Source organism: Dermacentor variabilis, chromosome 1 (assembly GCF_050947875.1).
Source record: "Dermacentor variabilis isolate Ectoservices chromosome 1, ASM5094787v1, whole genome shotgun sequence".
Lineage (NCBI taxonomy): Eukaryota > Metazoa > Arthropoda > Arachnida > Ixodida > Ixodidae > Dermacentor > Dermacentor variabilis.
Genome location: NC_134568.1, coordinates 4,856,250 through 4,867,121, shown reverse-complemented (window position 1 = coordinate 4,867,121; position 10,872 = coordinate 4,856,250). Strand labels below are relative to the sequence as shown.

General features: G+C 45.1%; 1 pseudogene; it reads right to left on the bottom strand.

Annotated features, from left to right (window-relative positions):
- Nucleotides 1-1,513: 1,513 nt before the first annotated feature.
- Nucleotides 1,514-4,114, bottom strand: LOC142569875 (beta,beta-carotene 15,15'-dioxygenase pseudogene; annotated as a pseudogene).
- Nucleotides 4,115-10,872: the final 6,758 nt, after the last annotated feature.

The following is a 10,872-nucleotide window of genomic DNA, read 5'->3' as shown; positions in this document are numbered from 1 at the left end:
AGTTCGTGTTATATTTTCTTTACTTACTAAATAGACAAAAACATGGAAGCATTGACATCAATTATGATGGGCACAATTTTTGGCACATACGAGTATAATATTTTATGAAAAAATACATATTTTGCTTGTATTGACAGTGCGTAGCGTTCAACAATTCGTTTGCAGCATATTTGGCAATGGCAATGCAATTGTTATTCATGTCGTTGATCCCTAGGCAAATTGTTTAAAAGGAAGCTTTAACTCGGGCCCAACTCCGACGCGGCTTATTCTAACTGTAAAACGCAGAAACGCTTTTCTGAGATAACTCCTGAATTGCTTTTAATGAAATTTGTTGGATTTGAGAGAGTAAGTTAAATTATAGTGTCTGTTGGAAGCGGAATTTCGATTTAGGGCCTGAACTTTGTTTAAAATATTCTGAAAAATTCGAAACTTCGAAAAAAATAGAAGCACGAAGTTTCCAAATTAATAGCTCTGCATCAAGAACAGATATCACGGTTCTGTAAAAGGCGCCCATTACACTATTCAAAGCGGACAAATTCGATATGTCTATTTGTATCTTACGTGAATTGGCTATGTTATGTACAAGGGTTCTGGAAGAGCCGTATTTCCATAATACTTAATTTTTGGAGACTCATGTGTAACATCAATTTTGTCCGCTGTAGATGTACTATCATGTGCAATTCACAGAATTGTGATATCAATTTTCATTGCTGATTTACAGAGTTGTAAACTTCATTTTTTTCGTTTTATGAAAATTATCGATTTTTTGCCACTTTTCTATTAAAATATTGACGACCTAAATCGAAAATTCGAAAAAAATCACCAGGATTGAAGTTTTTCTTTTAAATGCAACAAACCTCATCAAATTTGGTGCAGTGGTTGCCGAGAAAAACGAATTCTCCTTCTACATGTATTTAGATATGAGCATCGGACCTAACGTTTCCTCTTAAGAGGAGGCCGAGCTGCGTTGTGGCTACAGACATCAAAATAAGTGCATTGTGAATCTAAGAAACGTGCCCGGATAATTTCGATAAGCACTGTCTACCAGGTACACAAAGACTGGTTTGTTATATCACACGCGGTTCGGAGCGGTTGCTAAAGGAGCATGACTATAATGCTGCAGCAGCGTATGTGCTCCAAAAATTCGGTGACGAAAAGCTGCGTCAAGTTTTCAGCGAATTATTTTCATAGCGAGTGTAGCTAACAATTGTTACGTCGAAAAGGATAGACTGCCTGGTCCCGCAGAATGTTGTTCATGTGTTGGAATTGGTGTGGAACTTTTTATACTAAAAGAAAGCTACGATAATGCAGCTAACTCTAGGGGGCCTGTCAAAATTTAGTCGGAATCAGTGTGTCAGAACGAAATATTTTTCGTTCTGGTTTTATTTTCGTTCTAGTTCTGCTCCGGAACTAAAAAAAAATGATCCGTAACGGTTCATAACCGTTTTGGCTTGAGTACAAAATTCTTCGAAGCGAAGTACAGATAAAAACATAGTATTTATTTTTTTTCCAATAAGTGAATTTTCAGATCAAGCTCAGTGCCTTGAGCCAAGGCAATGAGCATGATCTCAGAAGCAGGTTATCATCGAGTGTACTGGCGGAAATGCGAGACTGTTGTCCAGATAAAACGAACTGAAACGAACGATCAAACTTCGATAACGAAGCATAGTACCCGTAGAAAACGACATGATAAGCTCTTCATCAAGCACGCCCTGGATTTTCCTACGATGACGACTTCCTATAATGCACCGAGCGGCAGGGTTAGATCAGTGGAGTGCTCGACCGCCTACGCACTATCCTTGCCCGAGATACGCGCATACACGGACCCCTGAGATACGGGCTAATATTTGTTTCACAATGAAAGAAAATAATAAATAACGTTTTGGCTATATTTTCCTTCTGTTCCGACACACTGGTCAGAATTACGACATCCTGCAGCAAATTTCTCCTTATTCAGGCATTTAATCTTCCTTTAAATTCAGAGCCCCACTTAACAGAAGATAATGAACTAGTGAAGGCACTTCAGCTAAAGATTTCGGGCGTGCGGTGATAATTTAACTGACTGGGTCATTTTTAATAAAATTACCACAGTAACCTGTTTCCTTACGACCACTTACGACACTTCGTGCTACTGCGTGTAGTTGTTTCTTTCACATCCAGAAACTGTAAAATAAATAAAAAAAAGTGCGCTCTGTAAACTACGGCTGCTTATTACTTGGCCTCAAAAATTACTTGATCTGTCAAAAAAAAAAAAAGAATACAAAAAGAATGCACAATGCTGTGAAACGGAAGTTTGAAGGCTTGCTTAAGCCTCTACTGCGATGGTCAGTGAATGCGACGTACTAATACAGGCATACCATGAATATATTGCGCCTTTCTGAGGTGTCAGTAAAAAATATCCATGTGATGATACTATCCTTTACTGAGCCTTTTTTCAGAAGCCTGTCGGACCACTGCGCAGCGTAATCACAAGCTCGTTGTTCGTAAGCACTTAGCAAAATGACTTTAATTAATCGAATTCCCTTCTATACCGCTAAAATAAGGCTAAACTATGATAAAAGCGCATATTGCAGTTTGAAATGCTCTTAAATCTCCAGCTCAAGAAACCATCCGTGAAAATCAGCCGGAATTGAGGACGGGCAGTCAAACTCGGCAAGGGCCAGTTGTTTGAATGTTTTCGCGTCCAATACCACCAAAGCGAGCTTCTTCTCGTTCTCCTCGTGCAGAAGGGAGCTCAGGACGACACCATCGTCTTCCTCAACAGCGCCTGGACGCGCTACAAAGACAGGTTCTGAGGGGAACCACCCTTGCCTTTCCCAGCGCAGCCAATCGCCCGTAGTGACATCGAGCTTGGAGACGAATGCCCTGTGTTCTTCGCCTTCGACGTGGCTGAGGCTGTAGCTATACTTGTATGGTTTCCCATTGCGGCCTTGGTTGATTCTAGGAAGTTCCCCGCGCAGCTTGCCCTTGGCTAGATCCCGGGACTCGATGATCACACGCTCACCCAGGCCTCGATTCAGAGGCAGCGAAAAACGACGCATTTGTCCCATCTTGAACACGACGGGCTGTTCCACCGTGTAGTCGAGGCTTCTGATGATGCTGTCGTCGTCGAAGCATATTAGGTCGACCACGAGCTCGTCGCCCTGTTCGAAGGCGTTGATGTGGTGGAAAGTGAAAAATGCGGCGGACTCAAACACGGCGGGGTGAAGCTCCCCCGTCTTCTTGTTCATAACGTGAAAGCGGACGTTCTTCTTGGCATCGAACTTCAGGGCATTCATGTACGCCTTGTAGCCAAGGTACCTCGACGCTAACATGCAGGGCAGGTGCACGGAAAGAGACTGTTCCAGCACGACCACCCACTTTTCGGTCATTCCGAAACTGTGGATGTACGGCACGGATATGCGAGATTGCAACGGTATCGTGCCCACGGCTCTGACACGGTCCACCGAGCTTTCGGATCCGCCGGGAGGAAAGTGCACAAGCACGAAGGAATGACGCGAACCTATGTGCGTACCGATATTGTACGTAGCACCGTCGTCGGGGTCGAAATGTGGGTGGGCGGTGGCACTGTGCACAGCCACCATTTTACTCAAGGTTTTCTTCTCCAGAGTCTCCAACGACGCAGGGTCCACTCGAGTCATGTGAGGTGTCTCCGTCAGGGTGTACACCTCGTCGCCCACGGGCATCACGTTCACCAGAGCGTTGTCCGTGGAGTCCATGGAGAAATACGACGCCACCCGTTCGAATACGGTGGCACAAGGGTCCGGGTGCGCCACGGTTCCAAACTCGGAGACGACAATTCTGTTGGCCCTCCGGTTGCGTTCATATGCTTCGCTTCGCAGGAAGCGGTTTTGGTAAAGCACTCGGCCATTCTCTATGGTGAACTGCCTCAGCAGAGCGGGGCCGTCGAATACGTGGTTGTAGTGGTCTGGGCCGATCGAAGACAAACCCGGACCGTTCCGTAAAAGCCTACCTCGAAGCCAAGTTGGGAGCTCTCCGCGTAGCAGGCCCGTGACCGGCTCCGAAACCTCGGTTGCGCACGAGCGCTCGTAGAACTTTCTTGCATCTATGCCGGAAGCCGATGAGCATTCTTGGCTTGCTTCCATCGCTTGCTGTCGTCCGCTCCTAGTCGGAGAGAAACACTCCCCGGCCTCTGCACCAAAGCTAGAGAGAGAATCGCGTTCGGGCCTTCAAGGACGCGCCAATCAGATTATGCGGGCGAGGGTGTTGTCAACCGCTCAACGTCTTCCCTTCTCTAGTGGATCCGCTAAAGAGGTTCCGTGTCAGATGAACGACAGCGGGCAACGGCCGCGACTGAAATAGAAGCTCCTCCTCTTTTCCTTATCGAGTGTGTGCTAGAACCGGTCTGGAGAGTGCCCCTGCCGCTGCTTCGTGCGCAGCTCACTTTCTCTTTCTCGGTTGAGGGGCCTTGGGCCTCGTAACACATTCTTGAAACAGAACAACGCGGTTTTGACGGGGACAAGCAGGGATGTGGATGTGGCTTGCCAACTCGCCCAAACGTCCGTTTTAACCTCGTAACACTCCCCGCGACGCTGTTCTCAATCATGCGGTGAAGAACGGCCGGATGTTTGGCGCGACCACCCCGTAAATGATTTCGCCGCACAGCCTTGACATTGTGCTGTTTACTATTTTCTTCTGCTGTGCATTAGCACGCGAACGCGAATATGAACGGGCTAGCAGACCATGCGTTGAAATAATAAACGCTAGGTTACCTATACCGTTGATTTATGCCCTGTTTGGTACTTAAAAGAAGTAACTAAATCACCGTTGATCATACACATGCTTTGGCGCTGCTTGGCGTTGGCCGGTGATGGTTCTCGACGTGAACAGTGGTGGCGGCGGATGCTGCACAGTCAAGTGCTGGTGGGCCAACTCAGGGCTGTCCAGAGGGCCGCGTGTGACGGCAGAGGGGCTCGGCCTCTATGTACCGGCGTGGGAGCGGCCCGCATCAGTCCCAGACTGATCCCTCAGGACCTAAATAAAGTTCTTCATACCATACCATATACAAAACTGCAGCATATTCGAAAGATGTGCGACGAAAGATGAAACAGACAAATATCTATTCCGTCCACCGTATCATGCGCATGATGGAGGGCAAATATGAAGTATTACGGAGCCGGCCAACCTTTATTCCTGCTCTAACTGTAATCACTTAAACTTTCTTGTAACGTATCCGCGTGTTCACACGTGCTGCCTGCGTAATAAGAATGCGGGGTGTAACATTACTGAGATTGGACAGTCTCTTTTTTTTAACATTTTGCCAAAAGAGAGCGAGACAAGCAAGGAGAGGCAGGGAAGTTAACTACAGGCACGCCCGGTTTGCTATCTTGCATTTGGGGAAGGGGATAATGGGAAAAAAAGTAAATGATACAGAGCGCTGGTAGAAGAGCAGCACGTTGTTGCGACGCCTGTATCTCGCAGCTCGACCGGCGTTACTTTTGGGTAGCGTGGCGTTGTCGGCGGGCTGCAGGCGTCCGGTACACCATGGCGATCAGGTAGGGACGAGACGATTTCTAGTGCGAAACTTGCATGGTTTATTCAATGGTTGGTGAAAGATGTAAAAGAAGAGACTGAAGTGAAAAAGTACATTGCGGGGCCCTTTAAATAGGCCCACTAAAATTGTAGGCGGGATCTTACTCACGTCAACGTCACGTCACATGCACTGAGTCTCACGGTGCTTGGCGGCGGCACCCACTTTCCCAGGACGAGGTATTCCCGAGCTTGCCTCCGCTGGTGGCAATCCGCGAGTCCTGGGGATCGTAGGCAGCCGATCCCTTCTCTTTCGCGCGTCGTTGGTTCGCGGAAAAAGCGTCTGGTTGTGGATGGGCGACTGATCCATTCTCCCAGTTGACTCCTTCATGAGCGTGCGTCTGCTGGCGGCAGCCCGCGGGTCCTGTCTGTTTCGCGGAAAGGCTTTTCACGCCCACACACAGAGGCCTGTGAACACTGCGGGGCGTCCGCCAGACCGGCATCCACTCGAGACAACCATAGCAAATTAGGAATCCACTGTTCGTTTCGCTTAGGCATGCACACCCACGAAGGGACCCGTAAGTACTGCGGTGCACCTGCCAAACCGGTAACCACTAGAGACTACCACAGCAAATTAGGAATCCACCCTCCGTTTCGATGATGCATGGCGGTTGAGTATCCTTTTTGCCCGGGGTGTTACACGCCAACCGTAACAACGTGTCTTGAAATACAAGAATTCAGCACTCGTATTAAGAAGACGCGCATGCACACACATTGAACTATTGGGGTGTATATCTCTAAGGTTACTTTAAACTGTGACTTACACTGTAGAATCTCGGTAAATCGAATCGTAGCTTATACTGAATAGCTTCATGGTTGGTTTGTTTTGCCTTAAGGAGACGCAAAAAAGAAAGTTCGTTAAGCAGATCCACGTTTTTTTTTTCCAACTCCGGGTAAACGCTACTAAAAGCATTAATGAAAACGAAACTGGGCGGCAAATCTCAATGGCGTCACGATACGCCGTCACTGTTTAGCGCTTTTCCTGCCTTTCCATTTCAAGTTTGCTTGGCAGTTCTCCACGTTATTGCCACGGCGTCTTTTGGTAATACAGTCTTTACGTGGTTAGTGTGGCTACAGGGAATATAGCGTCGCTTTACCGTGGTCATGGATGACGGTGTTTTCTTTCGGTTGGTAATATCGATGAGCTGCGAGTTAGCTTAGTGTTTCCGATGGTGGCGCAGAAACGCAAGCACAGTTACTGACGCTGGAGACGGAGGTCCGTGTTACCGATGGTCTTCATAGTGGTTGCTTCACTGAAACCGCTATTTCGTTTTCGACATGACTGCTTCTTTGTTTATATTTTGTGCTACTAGCTTTAGACAGCCGCTGCATACAAGCAGAAACTTTGCAAGAAGAAGCTTGTACTCAAATCTGCTACATCGATTATCCGCTGTCGACAAAAGAGTATCTGACGCTTTCAAAAGAGAATTTGTGTCCCCATGAGCTCAGTCTCTTGGCAAATGGAACTCTTGATAAACGTAATTTCTTTTTCTAGTCCCTCGAAGTTCCGTTTACAAAGGGTCCACTGTATGTTGAGCACCGACTGCGTGATAACGAGTATACTGCTGGAAAAGATATTCCGACGACGAAGAAAAGCCCACAAGAACGGAAGGACTGCCAACATAGGGATGCCGATCAGTTCCTCGGTGTCGTAAATGTGGAGAAATCACGAATTAAAAGATTGTTCATCACAGGAAGAACGGTGTTTTCTTTGCAGTGGTTCTCACTCAGCTGACCATACTAACTGCTCTGCGAGAGCACAGGAAATACAAATTTTAGAAATAATTGAACGAAAGAGATGCTCAAGACGGGAAGCGCGTTCCATCATTTCGAAGCGATCTCGCGGATGTGCCGGTGCAGCAAATCGACTATCTCATGCAGTTGACTCATCGCTTCCTGATGTCATAGCTTCGGCAGTAGAGAGGGCAACACACAAGGTATTGGAAAACCTATCTGTGAGCCTATCGGAGTCATTAGCACAAATGACTCAACTCAACAAGAAACGCACGTGGAGATTGACTCCCGTGCTCGTAAACGCCGCACATCTCCTGTTGCGCAAGAATCTACAATGACACACAGCATTAAGACTAAAAAGTGCCAGAAAGAGAATGTTTCTCAAACAGACTGTTTGAAGCATAGCATCCTCGACAAGGCAGTTTCTGTTGCCGGTCTTAGCAAAACATAGGTTCACTGAAAGTATTACAGTGGAATTGCCGTTCCATTTATTCCGCTGCAATTGACTTATATTACCTCTGTAGCTAACACTCGCCTGATATCATTGCATTGCAAGAAACCTGGTTATCAGCAGAAAACGCATTTCATCTAAAAAATTACCGTACATTTTACTTGGACCATCCCACTCGTGGTGGCGGCTTCGCTATCTTTATCTCTTTAAAAATTGCGCACCGGGCGAAAATGGCTTACTAGCTTATGACTTTCGAAAACGAAATTCTAGCTACAGACATTTCTATTCCAGGCCTCATCCCACTCACTTTAGTTAATGTTTATTTCCCCGGAGGTGTTCTGAATACTAGTGTCCTGGATACAGTAATTATGTCCTGCAGAAAAATCATTTTTGCCGGAGACTTTAACTCTCACCATACTTCGTGGGGGTACAAGATCGATTCGAGTGGTATAAGCGTTTGTGGGACTGGGCTGCTAACAATAATTTATCATGCATTAACGCACGAACACCGACATTTATTAGTAGTAAGTCACGTTCCGCAATAGATCTCACCTTCGCTAGTACTAGTACTAAATTGTCTTTCTCCACTTGATCTGCTATAAACTCGGGCACAAGTAGTGACCACCTTCCTATTCTTTTTGAGCTCGTATGCCCATTGACTCAAATTACTACACATTCAAATACTTTTGTTAATTTCAGCACATTCAAAAAAGTCTTACACATGACTTTATCGAATGAGCAATTGGATAATGAAGAAGAAAAAACCATATATTTATTGTCTGTTTTAAAGGATTCCGTAAAAAAAAACTCGGTTTACTGTGCACTCCACTAAAAGCGGGTCTTCTAATCCTTGGTGGAACGCAGAGTGCTCACAGCCATCACAGGATAAGAAAAGCCGCGTTGCAAAAACTACTTCATAACCAGTGTCCTAGCAATTGGAGAGACTATAAATTTACGGCAGCAACATTGGAAAGAACAGTTGTAAATGCGAAAGACAAATTTGATTGTGAGCACTTCTAATTTCTTTCAAAGGCCACCAACAAAAAAAAAAAAGCACTTTTTCGATTTCTGTGGAATAAAAAGATCCTTCCGAGACTCTGTGCTTCCAACACCCTGCGAATTGGCAAATTACTGGAAGATACTGCTAAAGGTCTAGAATGTCGCTTTAAGTCTATTTTGCCCAATAACGCTACGCCGCCTACTCGTGGTGCAGACTTTGAAGAAGTTACAATTTCAGAGCTGAAAAATGTGCTAAGCCTGTTGCCTAATTTAGCGCCAGGGCCCGATAACATCACTATGACAATAATAAAAGCTTTAAGATATCACACGCCTTACTTACCATGATAAACCATTGTATTAAATGTTCGTGGATACCCCCGGAATGGAGATTTGCAAAAGTTATCCCATTATTAAAAAAGGAAGGTGCCGATTACGAATTATATAATATTAGGCCAACATCTCTTACATCTAATGTAGTAAAAGTCGCCGAACGAATCTTACACAACAACATAGATAATTGGCTGAGAGAGCACATGATCTTGAGCCCATGCCAAATTGGCTTCAGACGTAGGTGCTCGATTTGGTGAGCCCATGTCGACCAAGAAAGTCTTATTCAACTAGCTCAATGTCAGAAAAAATATGCAGCCTTACTCACTTTGGATATCACTAAGACGTATGACAACGTAAAACATGTAAGCCTAATAAACGCGCTTCAGGATGGTGGTCTGCCAAAATATCTTGTCGCCTGGGTTTATGAATCTTTAAATGGCTGGGAATTTCACTGCTCTCTACGCGAATTGTCTTCACCAACTTATCAACAGTCAAGAGGTCTACCACAGGGATCAGTCCTATCTCCATTGTTGTTTAATGTTTTAATGAGTACTGTACCTTTGCAACAGGATGTGCATGTGTACATATATGCCGACGACATTGCATTTTTGCTGGCATCGGTAGGCTTACATGCTTTGTATCAAACTCTACAGTAGTCTTATATGAGCCGCCTAGAAATGTGGCTTGATGGAATTAACTTCGCTCTTAATATCCGTCAAAGCGTTTCTGTGCAAATTTCGATTCTTTATCGACCAGACAGTATCCCACGGGTGAATTCACTTAAATATCTGGGAGTAATGTAAGCCGAAAAACTTAATTGGAGTCCACATATTGAGCATATTACCTCAAAGGGAGCGCGCACAGTATAGGAATGCTGCGTAGACTCTGCAGCAATCGATCAGGGTTGCGTCGGCATGTTCTCATTATGATCTATTGCATGTATGTTCGCCCGATAATGGAGTTTGGCTGCGTTTTGTTTTCTGGTGGACCTGCTCACAAAGTTCGGCCTCTGATTCTATTAGAACGAGAGGCGTTACGTTTATGTGTTGGGCTTCCTAAATTTGTCGCTAAAGATGTATCAAGAAGCACGCCAGCCTTCTGTTCTCGTGCGATTTCATATCCCATCAGTACAAACTTTTCTAAATATATACGCAACACCACAGAGGAGATCACAGTACGTTTTCGTTAATGAACTGGCCTCATTTTTTGACTATCAATGGTATCGCTCACGTTGCCCTCAAATTCTTTTCGTACAAAAACTACTGGACATATTAAATGTTCACCTATGCGAGGCAGTCTTACTATATTGCTCGGTTCTAGGTACTAAACATGAATTTGATGATATTTTTCCAATAATACTAAACATCTTCCCTATCAATATTCGAATAGTATTTTGGAAGACCACCTTGCACACCTGGATACAAAGACCATTATAGCAACTGATGCTTCCATCTGTGACGAAAAGGCAGGTGTGGGCATTGTATCACCACACCTAAATTGTTCTTTTTCCATTCGGCTAGCTGACTTCACGCCTATATTTCAGATGGAATTATTGGCAGTTGACTTAGCTTTACGCAAATTACCATCATCTCTGTCATCCGCCGTAATCTTAACTGATTGCCTGTCTGTCTGTTCTTCACTAACCGCACCCAAATTGTCAGATTCATTTGAAACTTTCTATTCTCATCTCCCAAGACACTTACGTCTCGTTCGTTTAGTGTGGGTTCCAGGCCACAAAGGGCTAGCCTTAAACGAATAAGCAGATGCACTCGCAGTAGCATCCCAAGATGGTCCTATAATCCCCCATT